Source organism: Narcine bancroftii, chromosome 1 (genome assembly GCF_036971445.1).
Source record: "Narcine bancroftii isolate sNarBan1 chromosome 1, sNarBan1.hap1, whole genome shotgun sequence".
NCBI classification, from domain to species: Eukaryota; Metazoa; Chordata; class Chondrichthyes; order Torpediniformes; family Narcinidae; genus Narcine; species Narcine bancroftii.
The window spans coordinates 326,797,098-326,821,771 of NC_091469.1; the positions used below are offsets into that span (position 1 = coordinate 326,797,098).

General features: G+C 40.0%; 1 long non-coding RNA gene across 1 annotated transcript; it reads left to right on the top strand.

Moving 5' to 3' along the window:
• Nucleotides 1–5,127: 5,127 nt before the first annotated feature.
• Nucleotides 5,128–12,289, top strand: LOC138752018 (uncharacterized). Its single transcript, XR_011350315.1, has 3 exons — nt 5,128–5,225; nt 11,014–11,149; nt 11,948–12,289. It is a non-coding gene; the product is annotated as an uncharacterized lncRNA (long non-coding RNA).
• The last annotated feature ends 12,385 nt before the right edge of the window (nt 12,290–24,674 follow it).

Below are 24,674 nucleotides of genomic sequence, written 5' to 3' on the forward strand. Positions count from 1 at the left end.
GCCAGTCATATTAATTCCACACACCATTGCCACATTGGCACGTTTGTCCATGGTTTCATATACTGCCAAACTGTGGCTAACGGCAAAGTGGTGAACCACTTTGTATTCCATCTCAGCAGTCTCCAACCAGAGATCATCAATATTGACTTTCCAATTTCTGTTAACCCCCCTTCTCTGGTTTCTATCTCTCTCCCTACTCATCTGTTTCCAATCCTCCAGCTCCCCACCCCTCTCTTTCTTTCTCCTATCAGAAAGCTACCCTTCTTAACCCTCTGCCATCTCCCTTTTGTCACTTCTTAGCTTCTACTCTCCCACCTGTATCCAGCTATTATCTCTTACCTGTTAACCTGTGCTCCCCCTTCCCTTTTCTCCCTCTTCTCCTCCTACCCCCCTCTACCCCCCACACCATTTTCCACATTCCCGATGAAGGGCTCAGGCCTTAAAACAGCAATGGACTTTTACTTCCAATGATACTGTGTGACCTGCTGAGTTTCTCCATCATCTTAAAAGGCTACTGAGTTCTGGTGGCATCCTTGAAAGTCTACTTTGTTCTTTCTCAAACAGTACCACATAATTTCTGTATTACGAACAGCACATTTCAGAAGACATCGTAGCTTCCAACAATTGGCAATACATTTTATCCAGCATGTGCTTATATTGAAGATCTATGTGCCCAGGATTCGTGTTAGTGTTCTGCCAGTGTTAATTTCAAGTGGATGATTTATACATGGAGTAGAGAGGTGGGCATCAAATGTACCATCCACCCAGGAGTGAAGAATTAGGAAGGGATGAGCAAGTCCTGACAGATGATGTCAAGCCAGACCAATTTACACAGCTGCCAGCCCTTTATACGAGCAACCTGATTCAAATCCCACTGCCTCACACATTCACTTAGACAAAGCAAATCAATGGTTGAGGAAGCATTGATGTGCATTAAGGTGCAAATTAATATTTTTGGTCATTAGCAAGGTGATAGACTCGTGAATCTATTTCTAAAGGCAAAGTTACAAATGAAAATGCCTGTTACACTGCGAATATAAACAAGATAAAACATATGCATTTTAAAATTGCATAATTTAAATCTGCTTGGCAAGTGGATGAAAGAGGGAATTGTGTCTTCCTGCAGACTGTGAGATTGATGAACACTATTTTGTAACCCAGTATAACTTTTACATTTTTAAATTTTAGCCTTCACAGCCCACAAGCCCATGTCACCCAAATTCTCCGATTAACGGCAATCCCTTTATGTTCTTGGAGAGGGGAAGAAAACAGAGCCACTAGGGGAAAACCCACGCAAACATGGGGAGAACATATAGACTTCTTACTGACAGTGCCAGATTTGAACTCAGGTCTCTTGCACTAACTGCCTTAAATTTAGATTTAGATGTATTTATTTAAAAATCTTCTGTATATGAGTATTGTGTGTTGTGTATTGTGTTTTCATGCATGTGAACCATGGTGCAAAGATATGTATATTTCTTTTTTTTTAATTTAGACATTCAGCATGGTAACAGCCCATTTCAGCCTGCAAGTCCATGCCACCCTCTTTCTTTGGCTTGGCTTCACAGACGAAGATTTATGCAGGGGTAATGTCCACGTCAGCTGCAGGCTCGTTTGTGGCTGACAAGTCCGATGCAGAACAGGCAGACACGGTTGCAGCGGTTGCAGGCGAAAATTGGTTGGTTGGGGTTGGGTGTTGGGTTTTTCCTCCTTTGTCTTTTGTCAGTGAGGTGGGCTCTGCAGTCTTCTTCAAAGGAGGTTGCTGCCCCCGAACTGTGAGGCGCCAAGATGCACGGTTTGAGGCAATATCAGCCCACTGGCGGTGGTCAATGTGGCAGGCACCAAGAGATTTCTTTAGGCAGTCCTTATACCTCTTCTTTGGTGCACCTCTGTCACGCTGACCAGTGGAGAGCTCGCCATATAATACGACTTTGGGAAGGCGATGGTCCTCCATTCTGGAGACGTGACCTACCCAGCGCAGTTGGGTCTTCAGCAGCGTGGACTCGATGCTGTCGGCCTCTGCCATCTCGAGTACTTCGATGTTAGGGATGAAGTCGCTCCAATGAATGTTGAGGATGGAGCGGAGACAATGCTGGTGGAAGCGTTCTAGGAGCCGTAGGTGATGCCGGTAGAGGACCCATGATTCGGTGCCGAACAGGAGTGTGGGTATGACAACGGCTCTGTATACACTAATCTTTGTGAGGTTTTTCAGTTGGTTGTTTTTCCAGACTCTTTTGTGTCGTCTTCCAAAGGCGCTTTTTGCCTTGGCGAGTCTGTTGTCTATCTCGTTGTCGATCCTTGCATCCGATGAAATGGTGCAGCCGAGATAGGTAAACTGGTTGAACGTTTTGAGTTTTGTATGCCCGATGGAGATGTGGGGGGGGGCTGGTAGTCATGGTGGGGAGCTGGCTGATGGAGGACCTCAGTTTTCTTCAGGCTGACTTCCAGGCCAAACATTTTGGCAGTTTCCGCAAAACAGGACGTCAAGAGCTGAAGAGCTGGCTCTGAATGGGCAACTAAAGCGGCATTGTCTGCAAAGAGTAGTTCACGGACAAGTTGCTCTTGTGTCTTGGTGTGAGCTTGCAGGCGCCTCAGATTGAAGAGACTGCCATCCGTGCGATACCAGATGTAAACAGCGTCTTCATTGTTGAGGTCTTTCATGGCTTGTTTCAGCATCATGCTGAAGAAGATTGAAAAGAGGGTTGGTGCGACAACGCAGCCTTGCTTCACGCCATTGTTAATGGAGAAGGGTTCAGAGAGCTCATTGCTGTATTTACACCCAATTTACACCCAATTTACACCCAATTAACCTACAACCTTGGTCGGAGGAAACCGGAGCCTCTGGGGAAAACCCATGCAGACACAGCAGTCCGGGATTCGATCGCTGGCGCTGTAAAGGTGTTGCGCTAACCGCTACACCAACCGTGCCGCCCCAATTTAGCCATATAGCATGATAACCGGTCTTTCTGGCCCAGGAGCCATATGATAATAAAAGTGAATTTGAAATAGATGATAGATTTGTTAACAAATCTCAGAATATCTCAGGAAAGGGCACAGTTAGCGTAGCGGTTAGCGCAACACTATTACGGCACCAGCGACCTTGGTTCGAATCCGGTGCTGTCGGGAAGGAGTTTGTACATTCTCTCTGTGCCTGTGCGGGTTTCCTCCAGGTATTCTGGTTTCCTCCCACCCTTCAAAAAGTACGGGGTTGTAGTTTAATTGGGGTATTTGGGTTGCATGGGCTCTTGGGCCAGAAGAACCTGTCACCATGATGTACGACTAAATTTAAAATATGGACTAGTGTGAACATTAATCAAATATATAGTGGAAATTATTTTGGCCAAATTATTTTGAAATTGTCTTCATTAAATTTTTCAGTGAAGAATGCAAATGCTAACAAATATTTTTGTCAACCCTTTACACAATAATTTGTCAAAAAATATTATCATTATCCTTTAACTCACTGTCCCTGTTTAGCATAGTCAACAAATCTGTTTTTGCCAGATTTCAATTCAAGGCAAGTTGACTGTCATCCAATTGTCCAAGTACAACAAAAGAGCGTTCTCTGGTCCTAGGTGCAAAGCATGCAGACACACACTCATACAGACAAACAATACATTCGCAGGACAAGTATTCATAGATACAAATAAATAAATAATTATTGCTTCATGGTTATGAGAGTCTTCAGCCTTAACACTCTTAACAACCTTTCTCAAATTGTGTTGCTCAAAGATGGTCAGTGAAACAATGAAGGAAACAATCCTTTATGCATTGGTTGCGATGTTAAACCATTTTGTTAATGTTCTCTGTGAGCATCACTGCAATCTGCACAGAGGCAAACACAATGTGCAAAGAAGACGATGGTATTGAAGGCTGGTTCAATGTGACAGAGTGATTGTACAGCATAACACAATATTGTACATCTATGACCTAGTTGTTCAACCATAATGGCCCAGATTTTCCTGAGACGATGCCACATGAAATACCCCTCATTTCGTACATCAGATTGTCTGGAAGTTTAGCCTGGCCACATGAACAATCAGGTCCAGGTTTTCCTAAAGGGTTTTCCCCTGAGCTTTGACAGGTACAGGCCACTGAGCTCTTTGAAATTATCTACCACTTATGCTCAGGAATCTGTTCACTAAGTTGCCAGTTTGTCTGTTAAATGGTCACCATCATGTCACGCTTCTATGGGAGCTCTATCGAGAGTGTCCTGGCCAGCTGCATCACGGTGGTGTACAGTTGCTGCAGAGAAGTGAATCGGAGGTCAATTTATAAGACTATAAGAGTGGCAGACAGGATCACTGGAGCGTCCCCCTCCCCCCCGTCCCCCATCGACATGATCTACCTGGATCGTTGTCTGAAGAGGGTGCACAAAATCTTTGAGGACCCCTTCCACCCTGCCCACAGCATCTCTCAGCTGTTCCCAAAGGGAAAGAAATACAGGAGTGTCAGGGCCAGCACCACCAGGCTGAGGAGCAGCCTCTTCCCACGGGCAGTGAGAACGCTGAACAACCAGAGGAACTGCTCACACTAACCACCTGAGACCCTCATATTTATGAAACAAAATGTATTTATTTGTGTACATGAATATTTGTCCTGTATACTTTGTCTGTACATGTGTTATTTCTAGCCATTTGTCTGCGTGTTTTGCCCTGATGTCCGGAGAACGCTGTTTCATCGAATTGTGCTTGTACAATCAGATGACAATAAACTTGACTTGTCTTGACTTGGTTTGTTTACACCAGGTTAACTAGTGTAGGAACAGCTGTTCCATTCATGTTGCTGGAGAGGTACAGCTGCAGGGGACCTGGGTAAACATAGGGAAATCACCATTTATTCTTTACATTAATTATTTAAATTATTCTCAAGTTATTTTATTTTAATTATTTGAAATATTTAATGATGAATACTTTGATTGTATTTTTTAATTTTTGACAGCTGGCAAAACAGGAGACTTCCTCTGCTAAATCGATGGAGCACCCCTTGAGCTGACAAACAGAAGGCCTTGCAAGACCTCAGCATTAAGCTTCATGTAAGTTCTTATCAGGAAATTTGCATATGCTTTGTGCAAGCTCAGCAGGCTAATGTTGGGAAATACTACCAAACCTTTCAAATTGGCAGGTCGAAACAAAATTTCTCTGCAGTTTGTGTGAGGGTCACAGGACCAGTGGGTGATCCTACAAACAGAAGACAAGCGAGCATTGGCAGTTGCAGTATATAAGGTCAGTGTGTTCATTTTTTGTTTCAAGTCATACAATAATAAAAAGTACCGTAGCAAGAATAGATACCCCAAACATAATGCTGATGAGAGGATCATGTGAAATACAAAGTAAGGGCAATAAATGTTCCTTTAGATCATTGAACATTACAGCACAGAAGCAGGCCCCTTGGCTCTTCGAGTCTGTGCCAAACTATTATACTGCCTAGTCCCACAGACCTGCATTCAGTCCATTGTCTCCCTACCTCTCCCATCCAGGTACCTGTCTAATTTCTTCTTCAATATTAAAATTGAGCTCATATTTGCTACTTCAGCTGGCAGCTCATTCCACACTCCCACCACTCTCTGTATGAAGAACTTACCCTTCATTTTTCCCCTAAACTTTTCCTCTTTCACTTCTAACCCATGTCCTCTGGTTTGTATCTCACCTACCCTCGGGGAAAAAAGCTAATCTACATTTACTCTGTCAATCCCCCTCATCATTTTTAATACCTCCATCAAATCTCCCCTCAGTCTGAACCTGTTTAACCTTTCCCTGTAGCTCAGTTCCCGAAGTCCTCCCAACATCCTAGTAAATCTTCTCTGCGCTCTTTTAATCTTATTAAACTTTAAAAAATTTTAGACATGCTACACGGTAACAGGCCATTTTGGCCCACAATTCCATGTCGTGCAATTTATACACTATTAACCTACACCCCTGGTACATTTTTGAATGGTGGTAGGAAACAGGAGATACCGGAAAAAACCCACGCAGACACGGGGAGAATGTACAAACTCCTTGCAGACAGCACGGGATTCAAACCCAAGTCTGGTCCTGATTGCTGGCGTAGTAAAGGCATTACGCTAAACGCTATGCCAACCGTGCTGCCCTTACTTGATATCTTTCCTGTAGTTAGTTGACCAAAACTGCACACAATTGTCCAAATGAGGTCTTATATGATTTTACCATAACATCTCAATTCCTATACTGCATACTTGGATTTATGAAGGCCTATATGCCAAAAGCTCTCTTTATAACCCTATATACCTGTGTTGCCACTTTCAGATTATTATGTATCTATATTCCCAGATCCCTCTGTTCTACCACACTCCTCATGTGTCCCACCATTTAACATGTATGTCCTTTCTTGGTTTGACCTTCCAAAATGCAACACCTCACACTTATCTGCATTAAATTCCACCTGTCATTTTTCAGCCCATTTTTCAAGCTGATCCAGATCCCTCTGCAAGCTTTGAAAGCTTTCCTCGCTGTCCAGAACTCCTCCAATCTGCAAACTTGCTGATCCAATTTATCATATTATCATCCAGATCATTGATATAGATGACAAACAATAATGGTCCCAGCACTGATCCCTGAGGCACACCACTAGACATGGGCCTCCAGTCTGAGAAGCAAACATCCATTACCATTCTTTGGCTTCTCCCATATAGCCAAAGTTGAATCCATTTTACCGCCTCACCATGAATAATGAATATCTGAACTTTCCTGATTAACACCCCAATTGGGGCCTTGTCACAGGCCTTATTAAAATCCATGTAAACAACATCCACAGTCTTGCCTTCATCAACTTTCCTGATAACCTCCTCAAAAAACTCAGTAAGATTAGTTAAACACAACCGACCAGGCACAAAACAATGTTGGCTATCCCTAATAATTGTATATTCAGTCTCTTAGAACATCTTCCAATAATTTACCTACTACTGATGTCAGCCTCACCAGCCTATAATTCTTTGATTATTTTTGGAGCCTTTTTTAAACAACAGAACAACGTAAGCTACCCTCTGATCCTCCGGCATAACATCTGTGGCTAAGGACATTTTAAATATTTCTGCCAGAACCCCTGCAATTTCTACACTACTTTCCCTCAAGGTTTGAGGGAATATCCTGGGAATTTATCCACCCTTATTTGCTTAAGACACCATGCACCTCCTGCGCTTTAATCTGTATAAGGGTCTAGGACCTCTTGTTTTCTTTACTTCCCTGGACTCTGTGCCAGTTTCCTAAGTAAATACTAAGTAAAAAACCCATTTAAGATATCCCCCATCTCTTCTGGCTCCATACATAGCCGACGACTCTCATCGTTGAGGGGACCAATTTTGTCCCTTGCTGTCCTTTTGCTCTAAACCTGTAGAAATCCTTTGGATTTTCCTTCACATTGTTTGCCAAAGCAATCTCATGTCTTCTTTTAGCCTGCCTGATTTGTTTGTATTTTTTCTTGCATTTAATATTCCTCAAGTACCTCATTTGCATCGTGTTGGGGCTATACAGATAGACCCAACTTACGATGTCCTGACTTACGATATTTCGAAGTTACGGTGATCAGAATCCATTTTAAATAAAGGTAAGCCGGACTCAACCTTTATCATGTTTGACGGACAGTGTTTTAAAAAAAAGGAGGTTTGGAACACATACGCAGATTGCCGTTGCTGGGGAGGGAGAGAGAGATTGAAGAGGGAGAGAGAGCGACAGCAATCGTGCATGCGTTCCAAATCACAACGTAGGTTGCAAGTTGACGCTGCTGCCCTTAGTTACCCGGCACCATCTTGGGCTCCTGGCAGAAGCGGGGACGTCGGCCTCACACCAGCAGTAATGGTGACCTTGGCTTCCTGCCAGCAGTAGTGGTGGCCTTGGCCTCCCACCAGAAGTGGTGGGGACCTTGGCCTCTCGGCAGGGACAAGGCAGAATTCTACCAGAATAGATAGACCCTGACTTACGATAATTTCACCTTACGATGCGAGTCCTGGAATGGAACCCCCTCACAAGTAGGGGTCAACCTGTACACCTCTTACAATACTTCCTGCAGCTGTCTGCTATCTCTCCACAGATTTTATCCTCAATTCTCACTGATTATTGGGTGGTCTATAAAGCAACCCCATAAGTGTGGACATACCTTTCCAACTCTACCCATATAGCCTCAGTATACAAGTCCTCTGGTCTGTCCTGTCTGAGCACAGCTGTGATAAATGGGCAGATAATAAATGAGAAGAAAATTGAAAATATCTAAATGCAAAGGGACCTGGGAGCCCTCATGCAGGATAGCCTAAATGTAAGCTTACACGTTGAGTCAGTGGTGAAGAAGGCAAATGCTGGCGTTCATTTCAAGAGGAATAGAATACAAGTGTAGGGATGTGATGTTGAGGGTTTATAAGTCACTGGTGTGACCTCATTTGAAGCATTTATCAGTGAAATAGAATATTAAGGAACAGAAATATTGATATTGCTGCAGATCTGAAATTATAGATACTGGGTCAACTTTATTTGTCATCCGATTGTACAAGTACAACCCAGTGAAATAGCATTCTCCTGTTCTTGGTGCAAAGCACTGCCAAACACATATGGATCGAATGCACATACAGACAAATGATACACGTGCACACATACAGATAATTAACTAAATGAACAATAGACTCTCGGAGGGTTTGTATGAGTCGTTCAGCATCCTCACTGCCCGTGGGAAGAAGCTAGTTCTCAGCCTAGTGGTGCTGGCTCTGATCCTCCTGCATCTCTTTCCCGACTAGAGTAGCTGGAAGATGCTGCATGTGGCATGCTAGGGGTCCTCACTGATTTTGCGAGCCCTCTTTAGATGATGATACCAGTAAATCACATCAATGGCAGGGAGGGAGAACCCAATCAAAACAGAAATCCATAATAAGAAGGCATATGGTATGCTGGCCTTCATAAATCATAGAGTAAAGGAGCTGGGAGGTGATGCTGCAACTGTTTAAGGCATTGGTGAGGCCAGGTTTGGAGTATTGTGTTCAGTTCTGGTCTCCAAATTATAGGAAGGATATAGATAAGTTGGAGAGGATCCAGAGAAGATTTACAAGGATGTTGCCTGGCTTACAGCATCTAGAGTACAGAGAAAGATTAAAGAGACTGGGACTTTATTCATTGGAACATAGACGGCTGAGAGGGGATTTGATAGAGGTGTTTAAAATTATGAAGTGAATAGATAGACTAGACGTTAATAGACTCTTTCCCCTGAGGGCAGGAGAGGTTGGAACAGGAGGGTATAAGTTGAGGGTAAGGGGGCAAAACTTTAGGAGAAATGTTGGAGGATGGTTTTTCACTCAGAGAGTGGTAGCAGAATGGAATGATCTTCCAGAGGAGGTAGTTGTGGTAGGGTCCCTTCTGTCATTTAAGAAAAGGTTAGATGTGTACATGTATATGAGGAGGTTGGAAAGTTATGGGCAGAGAGTGGGAGGGGGGAACTAGTGGACCGGCGCGGACTCGTAGGGCCGTTATGTCCTCTTCCTGCGCTGTAAACTGTTATATGTTATATGTTAAAACTACATCAGTGGAGAGAGTAATGAAGTTATCGTTTTAGACTATCGGTAATAGGTTTATTGTCAAATGCATTGTATCATGTAGATATGCACCAAAATTCTTACTTGCAGCAGCTGAACAGGTACTTAGAAAAAATCATTAAATTAAATTAATAAGACGTAATGTACAAAAGATAGATCATAACTAATCATAGTTTTCATAGTGCAAGATAAAAAAAAATGGTTTCAATTGTGAAGACAAACCTTTCTATGATTTCAGTTTATAAGTGGGTGCTGAGGGCAAGAAGGGCTCCCGAAGGGCCTCGGGCCCTGAAGCTTCCTCATGGTGCCCCCGGTGGTTTGGATCTGGGCTCGGGTTGCGGAGGATCTGAATTGAACTGGAGTCTTGTATGGCAGGGAAGGCTGAGGGAGCACTGAAGGCGAATCCACAGACACTCGGTTACTCTGGTGGTGGTGGGGGTAGGGGCTCTCTTTTGCTTCTTCTTCTCATAATGTAAGATGTACCAGGCAATGCTAAAGATGAATCTTGGTGTAACTTATAGAGGACTAAAGGCAATTTTCTGTAATATTACATGACAACAAATCTGATCAACTCCATGGGCATAGTTCTCTTTTCTTTCTTCACCTTGTGGTCATTATTATTAGTCTGTCCAAGTGCATATGCATTTATTAATGACGTAGCAGTCAGTATATTTTCTCTTTCTAGTTCCTCCAAAAGTAATTGTAAAAAACGAACATACATTTATGCATATTATTATTTATCATACCAGGCTTTCCTGTAGCACTGCAAACAATTAAATAATTCTGAAATTTAATTATTACTGTAATGTGGGAACCACAGCGGTTATCAATTTGAGCACAGCAAGGTCCCAAGGACAGCAAGGTATTAATGACCAATTAATGTGCTTTAGTGATTGGATGAGAATTAAATATTGGCCAAGGCACTGAGAAGAAGTCCCTGCTCTTCCTTAAGAGTGCACTGTGAGATACATTACACCCACCTGTGAGGGCAGATGGGGACTCAGTTTAAAATCCCATTTACAAAATATAATTATTGGTATTGGCAGCATTCCAACAGATATTACAGGTGCAGGCTTCAATTACAGAGCACGCTCTGCACAATCTGAATTCCTGGGGCTGGTCCATTTCTCTGTCAGACTAACAATCTTCTGAATGAAGGGTGTCTGTTCAGAATGGCCAGACCGCTTATTGTCAGAAATGTATCATCTATATCTCCATCAGATCATACGAAAAGATAGTCTGGGAACAAAATAAGAAAGGTAAAATGTTTCAATTGGTGAAGTTGTTTAGTTTCCTTCTTGTTTGTAGAAAAAAGATTCAAAATGATAATTGATCCTGCCATAAATATGTGAAATTATTGTGATTTCAAGTAGCCTTTTCATAAAGTTTTTTTCAATCTCACCAACTCGGATTTATCATTCATTTGTGATCATTTATGCATTTTCCAACACTACAATGTTTTAATTATTGAACTTTTTTTACAGCATTGTCAAAACCGATTTCAGCCGATTACATCCATGATGCTGAATTACACCAAAATTAACCTAGATCCTCTTAGATTTTGGAGAGAGGGAGGATACCAGAGCACCTGGAGGAAACCCACACAAACATGGGAATAAGGTACAAACTCCTTAGAGATAGCGCTGGATTGACACCTGGGTTATAGCCTTGCTGTAACCACTATGTTAACTGTGCCGCCCAGCTCTCTCTCTCTCTCTCTCTCTCTCTCTCTCTCTCTCTCTCTCTCACTCTCTCACCATCTCTCTTTCTCTCTCTCTCCCTCCTTCTCTCTTCTCTTCCTTTTAAATATGTTTTTTTGAAAAAAAAACACCAGCTATCATACAATCAAAGGATGCACGTGAAATTTCTTTAAACAAAGCTATTTCTCTTTGGTCTGGTTAAAACATGGCAATCTGGGGACCTCAGAATTATAAAAATGCAGCCTCTATCATTAAGAGCCCCCACTGTTTCATCTTGTATTCGTACGTGTGAGTTCTTAGACAATACATGGATGAAGGAAAAGTTCTTTACTTTAAAGCTGATATGAACAGCACATGAGGCAGGCCATGAGGCTGCAAGTCTCCATTACAGATCCAGCATACTGTGTGTCAGCCCCCTGCTGGCAGCCAAGTCTAATCAAATGGTAAGGCATTGCCAGTTGCCTTGCAACCATAATAACTACCATTACATCGCCCTTTCTTAAAAAAAAGTAGTTTACTTTTAACTAACATATTTTCTTTGTATAACTCTGCAATTTTAACTTTAACATCAGGAAATTACATTTTCATTATTATCAACATTGTTAACATTTTTAAAACTTGTTTTGTGTGTTCACATTTACATACACTAAAACTTGAAGAGCGAATAAGATAGCACTACTTCATTATAGAACAGGAGTCTTTCAATTTGCTCAATTAGTCTCTTAGGAGGATTCACGTGTCTTGACGATGTCCTGATCGATTGTCCTTGAATCGGAGTTGTTGCCTCTGACGATGTCTTCTCAGATGTGCATCCAGGTTGTTCAACAGTATCGTCTTTCCATCTACTGTGACTGGACCCATTTGAAGATCTCGACAATTTCTTCGCAGGATAGCACCTTCATCTGTCTGAATGGTGTATGATCTTGACTGGACTTCACTAAGGACAGTTCCCTTCTGAGTCCATAAGTTTGTTTTATCCTTAAGCCTCACTTGGTCACCAGTACGGAGTTCTGGAAGGTTTTTGTTCCTTTTTTTAAAAATATATTTATTAACTCATGATGATTTTATGTATAAATGTATTATGTATATTGACACATACATTTAATGAATAAAACTTAAAAAAAATTAAACAAATACATACATGATATTTTAAAACTAACCATCCCCCTCTAACCTACCCCAAAAAGAAGAAAGAGAGAAGAGGAGATCGCCCATAACAACAAAATTTATCAGTTAATTACCATGGTTTGGAGTAACACCACTACTGTGCGGTGTGGGGATTTAAAACTTCTACCCCATATTATCCAAATATGGGCTCCAGGTTTTATGATTTAAAAAAATTATCAACGCAAATTATATGTTATCCTCCCCAATGGAATACAAGACCTCAACTCCATATGCTATCTCTGAATACTCAAATCAGTCTCATTTTTCCAAATAATTGCAAGACATTTTCTAGCCACATCTAATGCCAATCTCAAAATTACATTTGAAATGTATTTAATTTTAATTCTAAACTCAGCCTCTTAATATTACCCAACAAAAATACTAAAGAATCTAATGAAAATTTCATTTTCAGAATAACTTCTAAAAATTCCTTAAGTCTATTCCAAAAAGGTTTCACTGTTTCACACGATGAAGTAGAATGTAAAAAATAACCTACATCTAAAATATGACATCTAAAATATAAATCCAAAGAAATAAAATTATATATCCTTAATTTTTTTGGAGTTAAATATAATTGATGAATAAAATTATAATGAACTAATTGATACCTTTTATTGACAATTTTAGTCATACTATCCCTACATAAATTCATCCAATCATCCTGAGAAATAAGTATACCTAAATCTTTCTCCCATTTCAATCTAGATTTATGTAAATCCAACTTGAGAATTTTATTCTGTAATAAAGCATACATCTCAGATATAAATTCCTTCTTACCACCCTCAGTAAGTAAAATATCAAACTTAGACCAACTAGGTAACTGTAAAGTATGCCCAAAATTATTAAACAATAAAGCTTTAATTTGATAATAAGAAAAAAAGAATATTTGAGGATATATATTTTTCTTTCATTGAAAAGAAATAAAATATCCTGCATCATAACAATCTTGCACTCATTTAATACCCTTTTGATCCCATAACTTCAAAAGATTATTGTTAAGTGTGAAGGGGAAAAGCTTATTCTGATACCTGAAATCTAACCTTGAGTGCCTATAACTTAATTTTTTATACCATAAATCCATTAAGTATTTCAAAACAGGTAAATTATAATTACTCAATAATTTAGGGTTCCATCTATAAATAAACTGATCCATCCTCTTCTCACCACTTTGAAATAATTCAATATTAGCCCATATCAAAGGTTTATCTATTTCAAACATCCTATTAATAAATTTCAATTGTGCTGCATCATAATAATTTTGAAAATTTGGAAGTTGCAAACCCCCTAATTCATATTTCCAAGTTAATTTTTGTAAATATATTCTTACCATTTTATCCTTCCATAAACGCATTTAAATCCTTAAAAAAAAAATTTGAGGAATCTTACAAGGAATAGATTGAAACAAATACTGAATTCGAGGAAAAATATGCATTTTAATACAATTAACTCTTCATATTAATGTAATTGGTAAATCTTTCCATCGATTCAAATCATTTAATTTTGGACAATAACAGCAGATAATTTAATTCATATAAATGTCTATAATTACAATCTACCTTAACACCTAAATACTTAATGTGATTTGACCATTTGAATTTCACAATATGCCTACAAGAAGAATAATTCATTTCAGCTAATCATATAATCTCACTCTTTTCCCAATTAATTTTATAACCTGATATCTCACCATACTGTTCTAATCTGTCATGTAAACACGTCAAAGAATTCTGTTAAATATATCAAAACATCATCGGCAAACAAATTAATTTTAAATTCTTCATATTTTACCTTAATACCTTTAATATTACTATCCTGTCTAATCATCTAAGCCAAAGGTTCAATAACTAATGCAAATAGAGCTGGTGACAAAGGGCAGTCTTCTCAAGTCGATCTGGTCAACATAAAAGGTAAAGATAACTGTCCATTTGTCACAACTCTAGCAGTAGGACTTCTATACAAGGCCTTAATCCAACCAATAAAAAAAGGGCCAAATTTAAATTTCCCTAAAACTTTAAATAAAAATCTCCACTCTACTCTATCAAAGGCCTTTTCTGCATCCTGAGAAGTGTTAATTAAAGAAATCAGCTTCACAATATTATCTGCCAAATAATGATTTTTAATAAAACCTGCCTGATCTAAATGAATTAAATCTAGTAATTATTTATCCAATCTATTAGCTAGAACCTTCACTACAATTTTATAATTAACATTTAATAATGAAATTGGTCTATAAGACCCAGCTTTCAATGGGTCTCTATCTTTCTTACGAATAACTGTAATAATTGTTTGAGAAAAGTAATCCAGAAAAGAATGAACCTCTGTCACCTGTCTGTCGCCTGTTACAATAAAATTCAGAAGTAAAGCCATCATCTCCTGGAGACTTCCCATTTGGCATAGATCAAAGTGCATCTATTACTTCTTTAGCAGTAAAAGAAGCATCCAAATCTTTAATATCCTTACCACTCAAAGCTAAATCCAGATCAGATAAAAAAAATATCTATTTTAACCTCATCCTCCACTAATTCAGAGGTATGTAATTTTTTCATAAAATTTTCTAAACATTTCATCAATCTCCTGAGGTTTATATGTAATAATTGATTCATCCCTAATAGCATTTATTGTTCTAGAAACTTGTTCCATTTTTAACTGCCAAGCTAATGCTTTATGTGCTCTTTCTCCTAATTCATAATATCTTTGTCTCGTTCTCTATTTTAACTTCTCAAACTTATGTTTTTAACGAATTATATCATAACTTCATAATAGTTAAATGTATTTTCTTAACTTCCATTAAATTTTGCTGTAAATCTGTTTCTAATGTCTCTATCTCCTCTAATTTAGTTACATCGGCTACATTGTTTCTTAATTTTAGCAGTATAACTAATAATTTGTCCCCTCAAATATGCTTTTAAAGCATCTCATAAAACAAATGTACTATTAACTGAATCCACATTTATTTTCAAAAAGAACTGTATTTGATCTCTTATAAAATTACAAAATAGGTTTTTTTGTTCCTTTATCAAAGTAATACTTTTGCTTTTCTTTCTGTTGTTCTTTGAATTTCCTCACCTTTTCCCCCTCTTTTGTTTTTAGGAGGTTCTCCTGAATAGATATGTTTGATCTTAGCCTACGTCCCATAAGGAATTGTGCTGGTGACATTCCACACTCAAGTGGCATTGTGCAGTATACTAGCATGCTCTTGTAGAAGTCCATTCCACTGTCTTTTGCCTTGTTCATCAGTCTTTTCACTGTCTGTACTGATTTTTCCACTAGACGATTGGACTTGACATGGTGTGTACAAAGTCCCACTCTTTGACAAACTGATGGAACTTTAAATTGCAAAACTGGGACCATTGTCTGTGAAGACCTTGCTTGCCATGCCATGTCTGGAGAATATGGCTTTCATACCTGTTATTACAGCATCTGCAGTGGTGGTGTTCAGTCTATATATCTCTTGATACAGGGAGTAATAGTTTGTAACTACAAGATAGTCCTACCCTTGACATTCGAATATGTCATTACACACCTTGTGGTAAGGTTTTTATGGTTCTGGATGTGGCTTTTGTGGTTCTGCAGGATTGCTTGCTTGATATTTCCTGAATATTGTAGTTTGCCACTTAATTTGTTACATCATTGTTGATTCTTGGCCAGTTCATCACCTCTCGTGTTCTTTTCTTACACTTTTCAATTCCATGATGTCTTTCATGGATCCTTTTTAGCACCTCTTTTCTCAGACTCTTTGGGATAAGGATTTTTCTTCCTTTGTAGATGATGTCTTCAACCACTGATAGTTCCGCCCTGCAGTTCCAGTACTTTGAAACGTCAGGTGAGCAGTCCTGCTTTATGTTGGGATATCCATCCAAGATGTTTTTTTCTCAGTTGTCTCAGTGTTTCATCTTTGTTTGTCTCTCACTTTATGATCTCCATTTTTGCATCATGTGATCATGTCCATGAAGGCATTCACATCTTCATCCATTTTGGTGTTTGCAGGCTTTCTCATGTCAACAGCTCTAGACAATGTGTCTCCTGTGTACATTAGCTTACCCAGAGTGTACGCCACATTCAGTGTACAGTATTGCAGCGTAATCATCATTCTTTATAATCTAAGTGGACATTCATTTAATGGCTTTTGGAACAATGCAATCAAGGGCTTATGGTCAGTCTCTAAACTGATTGCTTGTCCTGACACAAACTGATGAAATCTTTCACAGGCGTATGTGATGCTGAGCAGCTCCTTTTCAATTTGAGCGTATTGTGTCTCTGCATCTGTCATTGAGCGTGATGTATATGCAATGGGTATTTTTGCATAAGAACTGCACTGAGCCCACTATGCAATGCATCTGAATGTATCTTGATGGGTTTCGCTGGGTCATAAAACCTCAGAACTGGTTCCTCTGTGAGCAGTTTCTTTAGTTCACTCCATGACTTTTCATACTTATGATTCCACTCCCATTCAATGTTCTTTTCTGTTAGTCTTCTCAATGGAGCCATCTTTTCTAAGAGGTTGGATATGAATTTACCCATATAGTTGACCATTCCATTAAACCTCTCTATGTCATTTATGCATTGTGGTCTTGACATGCTCCCAAAGGCAGACAACTTTCTGGGTTCAGGTCTGATGCCCTCACTGCCAATAATATCTCCTACAAATGTTAGTTTTGTCACCCCGAGCTGGCATTTCTCTCTATTCAGCTTCAGGGTTGCTTCCAGCACTTTTCTTAGTCTCTCATCATGCTCCATTCTCAATGTTCCCCATACTATGATGTCATCTATTGAGGTATCAACTCCGTCCAGGTGCTCATAGACCAAAAGGATTGTTTTGTGATACACTTCAGGAGCTGAGGCAATTCTGAATGGTCCTTAGGAATCTGTATCTGCCAAATAGACAACTGAATGTGCACAATCTTGAACTTGCTTCATCCAATTTTAACGGCCAAAATCTTAATGATGCATCTAACTTACTGAAAAACTTTACATTTACAAATGTGACAAAATAAAGTGTTCTCTCTTTATTGCTCTGTTTAGATCTCTTGGATCCAGGCAAATGCTAAGCTTTCTATTCTTTTTGACCCATTCCGTTGGCTCATCTATCTTCTGAATCACATTCAGGCTTTCCATCCTGTCCAACTCTGCTTTTAGTTGCTTTTGAAGTACAAATGGAACTTTTCTACATGGATATATTATCAGTGGCATACATTTATCCACTCTGATTGTGTGTTCTCCTGGAAGGCAGCCTAGACCCTGAAATAGGTCATTGGACTCTTTCATGAGCTCACCATAGACTGTCTCTCCTTTGTTTTCCACCACGAGGACTCTTTTTTACCAGGTTCAGTTTCTCACAGGCTGTTAAACCTAGTATGGCCTATACATCCTTTGGTTCCATGATGAATGCTAGCATGTGCTCTTTGTTCTTGTGTTTCACTTTGACCATGCATTCTCCTTGCACTGGTATATCAGAACCTGAATATCCTATTACCTTCACTTTTGTTCCATACATATTTAATCTTGGTTTAATCTTATTAAAATCAGTCTCTGATATTACATTATTTTGTGCTCCAGTATCCAATTTAACTGAAATGTACATGTCATTCACTTTTAATCTCAACATCCATTCTCTGTTTTCTTTCCTGTTTTCATTCACATCTACATAGAATTCCTCTATCTCCCTTTCATCTACTGCATGAACCTTGCTTTGTTGCACTTGGTTCCTACAGCAACAGGCATAATGGTTGCTTTTGTTGCACATGTTTATCATATGCTGGACACTTTTTTGGTAGGTGTTGTGTACCACATTGACAACATGGCTTTTGATTGGCCCTTTCATTTTTGTTTGCTGGCTCGCCTCTTTCCACTTTAGGGCTCTTTTTGTTAAGAGGTTAATATCTGTTCTTGCCACCATTATGTCAACCATCTATAGGAGCTCAATCGAGAGCATCCTGGCTGGCTGCATCACAATGTGGTACAATTGCTGCAGAGAAATGGATCAGAGGTCAATCCACAGGACCATAAGAGTGGCAGAGAGGATCACTGTGGTTCCCCCCACCCCATCGACATGATCTACCTGGATCATTATCTGAAGAGGGTGATCAAAATCATTGAGGACTCCTTCCACCCTGCACAAACCATCTTTCAGCTGCTCCCATTGGGGAAGAGATGCAGGAGTATCGGAGCCAGCACCACCAGGCTTAGGAACACCTTCTTCCCATGGGCAGTGAGAACGCTGAACGACCAAAGGTACTCCTCACACTAACCACCTGAAACTCTCATTTGTGCAAAACAATATCTATTTATTTATTTTAAGATTATAATACTTAAAATAAGAGAAGCAAAAGGGAATCCCTTCAGATTCACCAAGTGTCCGTGGATTCACCTCCAGTGCTCCTGCACCCTCTGCAGCTGCACATCATCCTGTTTGATCTATCGTCAACTCGAGCTCCAGATCCAAACCTCTTGTAGGATCAGGAAACCTTCATCACCTCTGAATAATTCTTGTTCTGTATATGTCTTATTTGTCTGTATGCGTGTTATGTCTAGTGCATGTTTTCGCACCGAGGACCAGACAACACTGTTCCATTGGGCTGTACTTGTATAATCAGATTCCAATAAACTTAACTTGACTATATTCTCTCCATTACAATTACATATTTCCTGTTACACGATAATTAGAATTGTTCGCTGTTCTCAAGCAACAGGCTCATGACATAGCTCTAATATAACACATAATAAGAAAAGGCATTTTCCTTGTTTACCTGCCCTGCCACTTATAAGGACAGGGGAAGTTGTGTTCCAAGGTACCACAGATACTTTCCTTCCAATTATTACATATTCCACAATGTACCAACTTTACATCACCTCTTATTGTAATTTACTTAGTTCACCAGCAATATAGTCCTGTTCTTGACCTAAAGATTGCACTCCCATCCATCCCCAACTGCTCAACTACTGGTACCAAATGTCAAAAGTGCACTGGAATATTTGGAATTGGAATTTGACAATGTTTCCACTTAATCAATATTCAAGGTTCAAGAATCCTTTATTGTCATGTAATAGAACAGAACATATAGCATTACATGAAATTGTCTTCTGCCAGCTGTAAGGCAGACGTAGAGTCACCATTAGTGTTGCCCACCACCCCTCAGAATATGAAAGAGAAGCAAAAGGGAGTCCCTTCAGAGTCACCGAATATCCGTAGATTCACCTCCAGTGCTCCCGTAGCCTCTGCAGCCACACATCATCCTGTTCAATCCATCGTCAACTCGAGCTCCAGATCCAAACCTCTCGTAGGATCAGGAAACCTTCATCACCTCTGAATAATCACCTCTGAAACTTATCGCAAGGCACCTTCCCTTTGACACACTTGGACGTCCTTTTATTTTCCTATTGGCAGAACATGAGTTAACATATAGTTGTTTATCCCTAATTGCTCATGAACCATGGAGGTAATTAAGAGTCAACCACAATGATGAGTCTGGAGTCATGTGCAGAACAGACAGCACGGGTAGATTCCCTTCCCTGAACTATCCAGGTGGGTATTCATCATAATCCTGTAGATTCTTTGTTACTGACACTGCGAAAAGATTTATTTTATGTTCCTGACTTATGTGAACATAAATTCATCAATGATTACAGTGAGATTCAAACGCACATCAATGGATCACTAATCTCGAGTCCAGTAACTCTTTACTGCTCATCCAGGAGACAGAGCACTGCTCCGAAAGGTTTAACCATCCAGTCCTAATGTTGATGGCTCTATACAGACTTTAAACAGCCTGTTAAAAGAACTGACGGTTGTTTTATATTTACATTTTAAAATTGTTCCCAAGATGACAGCAAGGGATTGCAGACTCCATGGAGGAGTGAACTTGCACAGGCCTTCAGAAATGGGAACAATTCCCTCCAATTCTATCCCTCACTCCATCCCCCATTGAGAAGGAGAAGCAGAGAAGACAACCTTACAGAACAGTCACAACAACAGCAAGGGAGTTAGCGGGTGAGGGACCCACACTTGCGGTTGGGGAACCAGGATTCAAGAGTGCGCTAAGGGCAAGGGCTCTCGAAGGGCATTGAGCACTGAAGTTTGCTGATTGTATCAGAGGTTTGGACCGAGAGCTCAGGTTGCCGATGGATTGAAAGGAGTCTACGTGGCTGCAGAAACTGTGGGGGCACTGGAGGCGAATCCACAGATACTCAGTGACTCTGAAGGGGCTCTCCTTTGCTTCTCTTTCTCTCTTACTGAAAGAGGAAGAGAGCAACACCAATGACAACTCTTGTCTGCCTTATGGCAGACAGAAGGCAATTTCATGTAATATTACTTTTTATGTACTATTACATGACAATAAAGGAATCTTCAATCTTGAACTTAACCACCACTGCACTATAATCCTGAGACAGCTGGCAATTTAAAGTTTGCACATTACTTAGAACAGATGGTTAATTCATCAAATTGACTGCTAGGCTGACAGATTAAAGTTTGCAATTTAAACATTTGAAAACAATTATTTTAAAACTAATAGATGGGAGAAATAAAAATACCTTGGCAGAGGTTTTGTACAGTGCTAGTCCCACATCAGTCTGGGATCAGCTCTGACGAAATTCACTCCCAATTATGCAGGAGATGAACTGAATCATTTCTTTCCCACAATAAACACAGACAATGCTGGAAACACTCAGCGATTCTGGCAGCATCTGTGGAAATAAAAGCAAAATGTTTCAGGTCAGAGATCAGAAGAGAGAGAACAAAAGAGAAGGCAGCAGAGGGAATGGAATGTTCGATGGCTGTGGGACCAAATTCACTCGAGTTTAAAAGAATGGGGGGAGATCTCATTGAAACTTATTGAATACCAAAAGGCCTGGAAAGAGTGGGTGTGGAGAGGATGTTTCCTAGCATGGAGAAATCTGGGACCAGAAGGCACAAAAATGACCCCTTCAGAATAAAGATGAGGAGAAATGTCTTTGCCCAGAGAATGGTGAATCTGTGGAATTCATTGGCGCGGATGGCTGTTGGGGTCAAGTCATTGGGAATTTGAGGTGGAAGTAGATACGTTCTCAATCAGGAGGGGAATCAAAGGTTACGGGGAGAAGGCAGGAGTATAGCATTGCAGAAGATTGAAAATCAGCCATGATGGGATGGTACAGTGGACTTGATGGGCCAATTGGCCTAAGTCCACTGCTATTGATAGGACCAAGGAAATATCTGCAATCGGGTGAGACCAGGTCAAATGAGTTGATGGAAGCAGTGAGAAGATGATTCTGCTCATTTCCCCATCTCATGTACTGTAAATATAATAGTTGTTCAGGTCACGGGTAGCGTTGTGGTTAGCTTAATGCTGTTACAGCACCAATGACCTAGGTTTGGACCCTGCACTGTTTGTAATGAGTTTGTGTGTTCTCCCTGTGTCTGTGTGGGCTTCCTCCAAGTACTCCAGTTTTCTCCCACATTCCAAAAATGCATGGGGGTTGTGGTGAATTGGGTGCAATTGGGCGGCATGAGCTTGTGGGCCAGAAGGGCCTGTTACCATGCTGTACGTCTAAAACAATAAAGGTCAGGACACATTGAAGGAGACAAGAAAACAGAGCCAATTTCACAAAAGGAATGACTAACAGCAGAAATGGGCAGTTGAATGCTCTGCAAAATCCACAAACTTCACTGGAAGGACTAGTGAACCAACATCAGCATCTGTTTCTGTTTCCACCATGGAGGAGATTACAAGGCAGACAGAGAGAAGGACTCAACAATGTTCTCAAAGTGCTGCATCCCTACTAATTCCAGGGAACATCTGGCCCTTGACCACCCAATGAGTAGGAGCAACCAGACCGACATTAAGAACCATTGTGTGAACAAAGCTCCAGCTAAGGTGTGAAATGAGCACACCACCTCACAAGCTGCCAGCCCTTGTGGAAGAATCTCTGGTCCCCACGTTGGCCTTGTTAGCCACATTCAGGATCCATGGAATTGAAAAAGGACATCTTGGTTCACACGGGACAGCCATAGAAGAAAGAATTTACAGACTTGCTTGTGCCTGAGATATTTACATTTTGATCATAGTATTATCCTCACCCAATGTGACAACTTGCACTTTTCAATGTGTGCCCAGCCCATCAAATCCTCTCAAGCAGGAGGAATAGATGACTGCAGTGAAACACAGAAGTGTACAAGTTCTTGCACCTATTGTCTACTGTCTATTGTGATCTGATCGGTTAAAAGAGATCACACATTTTATTTATTTTATTTCATTTTACCACTTCATTCAAATCCTCATCAAAGAAAGAGCAAGTCTGCCATTGTTTGTTAAATTGGAACCATGTTTCTGGTCTCCCGCATTTTTTAAAAGTGTAACCTGCCCTTGATTTGATTATGGCACTCGTGAAACTGATGGTTGTAATTGAAGGAAGAAGTTCAGCACAGCATTGAATCACCTCGAACCTATGGTAGGTTATCTTTCTATTAATAGAGTGCTCGTCTGAATACTAGTGCTAATCGTGACCACTAGGGGAATCGGTAGATGAGCTGCTCCATCTTGAGTAAATTCAAAATGGATGCCTCCACGAGTCATGTCTGTGTGTGTTCTAGCTAATAAATATAATTGTTTTAAATGTTTCTAATAAACTCTATGTATGGATTCCAAATTTGTTCAGTTGGAGTATATTTGTCTTTTAGATTGTAGGTATTTTTTTCCAATGGAATACACTTGTTCCTTTCTATGTAAAATTGTATTTTTAAGATTACCTCCGTTTTTCACGTTGTCATTATGCACTTTTTTGCTGCTGCAGGTGCAATCATAATAAAACCTTTTTGAACCCTCTCTAATTTTAGACCTAATTATTTATCTTTTATGTTGTTCAACAGGAAGAATTTTGGGTCTTTTGGTATCCTTTTTTTTTGTAATTCAAGTTTCTTTATTACAATAAAAGGAATATCATATGGTACCAGGAGTGAGAATCAGTCAATATAGCAGGAGAGAAATGGAAAATGTGAAAATTCCTGATGCTGTAAATTGGACTAGAAAAGTTGACCACGAGTGGAGACTGTTCAAACAAAGATTCATGCTGTACCTGCAAGCCACGGGACTTGATGGTAAATCTGAAGCAGGGAAGATCGCACTGCTACTTACCATGGGGAGACCTCAAGCACTAGAGGTTTTCAATACATTTGTTTTTGCTGAGGCAGAAGACTAGGGAAAGTTTGACAAAGTTATCAAGATGTTTGATGAACACTGTTCACCAAAGAAAAATGAAATATTTGAAAGGTATGTATTCCACTTGTGCACACAGCTGAAGGGAAAGAGTTTTGATGCTTTTTTAATGGAATGTGAAGATATGCTACACCAGTGAATTTGCTCTGCAGCATGCAAAAAATTTTGGTGAGAGTGCAAAAGCTAATTAAAATGAAGGGACAGTCATAGCCATAGTGTCAGGACACAAACACAAACAACAAATGAGATAGAGGAAATGACAAAAAGATGGAGAGACATTCAGTTGCAAACGATATGGCATTCAACATACATCAAAACAATCCCCAGCCTATGGAAAAGTCTGTAATAAGTACAAAGGGCAGAATCATTATGCAGAGCAATGTTTTTTTCCAAAGGAAAACAAAACAGAAGTGAAAGTATGCACACTCCAGAAAAAACTGCTCTCAATTATTCACCTTTTGTGGGCATGGAAGTACAGAAAGATTCTAAACCAACAGACACTGAAAAGCCAAGTGTGAACAGAGTGAAGCAGGATAAGTGGATGGTGTCATTAAAATATTCCTTTCAAGATGGACACAGGGGCAAAGGTCAATTTGATCTCAGAGCACAACATCGGGACAATGAAGATCAGGCCATGCATCCATGCAAAGCCTGTGCAGCTCAAAGCCTACAATGGACAGAGCATTGATTAGAAGGTTACATATAAACTCAAGGTGAAAATTAAAGATAAAGAGCACCACATCAGGTTCACAATAGTCCCAGATGGAGATAAATCTCTTCTGGGTGGCAAAGCGTGTGAAAAATTAAGCCGAGTCAAAAGAGTTTACACATCAGGGAAATTTATTGTGTTATCCAGGGCAACAATGCAGAGTGAAGCACACAAGGAGAGTTCCACAGAGACAGATGTGATTCTCCACATGAACCTAATTACTGAATCTCTTCCCACATCTGACATGAAATCCAAGCAGATCACAGATGAAGCAGAAAAGTACACAGTTCTACAGAAGGTCATCAAGAATCTAAATGAAGGGTGGAACAATACACACAATTTGGACATGTACAAAACTGAAAACTTTTTGGGAGGATTTA